A 342-nucleotide genomic window follows, 5' to 3' on the forward strand; every position below is an offset into this window, starting at 1 on the left:
TGGAAGTTTTATGGTGTTTTTGATGTTTTTAGTCGATTGCCCTAGTTAGGCTTGGAATTGGTGTTTGTGCTAGTTATGAAAGTTGTAGAGCTTGATGAGAGGAAGATGCTGTTAAAATTTCATAGGTTTTGGAGGTCGCCGGAATTGACCTCCGGCCGCCGCTGCCGGCGGCGCCGCCGCCGGTTAGGAGATTTTTTATGGTTTTTGATGTAGAATATTAAGGGGATGTTATTGAAGTGAATTATGGAATTTTTGGATGAGATTTGGATAGGTTTGTGAATTTCCGAAGTTTGGTATTTTTGGCGGTTAATTAATGTAGAATCCGGCCGTAGGATTTAAGTC

The sequence above is a fragment of the Fragaria vesca genome, linkage group LG7 (assembly GCF_000184155.1).
Source record: "Fragaria vesca subsp. vesca linkage group LG7, FraVesHawaii_1.0, whole genome shotgun sequence".
NCBI classification, from domain to species: domain Eukaryota; kingdom Viridiplantae; phylum Streptophyta; class Magnoliopsida; order Rosales; family Rosaceae; genus Fragaria; species Fragaria vesca.